This window comes from Brassica oleracea, chromosome C5 (assembly GCF_000695525.1).
Source record: "Brassica oleracea var. oleracea cultivar TO1000 chromosome C5, BOL, whole genome shotgun sequence".
NCBI lineage: Eukaryota > Viridiplantae > Streptophyta > Magnoliopsida > Brassicales > Brassicaceae > Brassica > Brassica oleracea.
Window position 1 is genome coordinate 15002142 of NC_027752.1, and position 1071 is coordinate 15003212.

Genomic DNA, 1071 nt, shown 5'->3' on the forward strand with positions numbered 1-1071 from the left:
GTTGAAGTAGTGTTCAGGTGGTTCATCGATCCGGTCAAGGCAAAGAATCGAGCGTGGGAGCGAGGTTCCGCAGCGACGCCACGAGGTCACTCCAGCTGGGAGCGACGTGATCAGAGCGACTGGTCCAAGTCGCTCGCATTTTCTGTGTCCGGAGCTCAAGAGTCGCTCTCGGAGCGACGTCTCGCAGCGACCACGTGAGGTCGCTCGCGTTTTCGGTGACTGGGAGTGACTAGATCAGAGCGACTCGGCTAAGTCGCTCGCATTTCTGTCTTCGGGGCTCGAGAATCGCTCTCGAAGTGACGTCTCGCAGCGACCATGTGAGGTTGCTCGCAATTCTGTCGATCAGAGCGACGTCTTCAGAGCGACACCTACGAGTCGCTCGCCCTTTCATCGACACACGACGCGAGCAAACGACCCGGAGCGACCTATCAGAGCGACCACTCCAGGTCGCTCCCGAGCCGGTCCAGGTAAGTCCCTCTTCGATTTTGTCCAGTTTACTTCAAGTTAACCAGCCCTAAACCTAACCGGACGAACCTAGACCTACCCAGACCGACAACCTTCATCTCTTTCACTCTTCCTTCCTCTCACAAACACTCATACTCTCTCAAACAAACCCACACCAAAAATCTCCTAACTTTCTCAATTCTCACCCAAATCTCCTAGTTCTTGTTTCTAAATCCAAGCTTTCGCCCCTGTAGTCTATTCCTAACCACCCATTCCCCATTTCCTTTCATCCAAAGCAAGGTATTGTGTTTTTAAATTCAAATTCGTAGGCCTATGAACTCTAGAATTTGAAAATCGAAATTTGGTCATTTTCTTGCTTGATTGTGGTAAAATAGACTAGGGAAAGTTTATATATCAAGTTGGGTTGTTGAATTGATGGTGGAATTGAACTTAATTTGAACGTTGGCAAAATTAGGGTTCATGGATTTGGGGCTTTTCGAAATTGATCCTAATTGAGTGTGTTAGTGGGTGAGTTAGTATGTTAAGGTGTTGAAAGGTTTGATTAGAGAACCCTCTCATTCTAGAATTACTTTGATTATTGAATTTTACTTGTCTTGTAATTTTCAC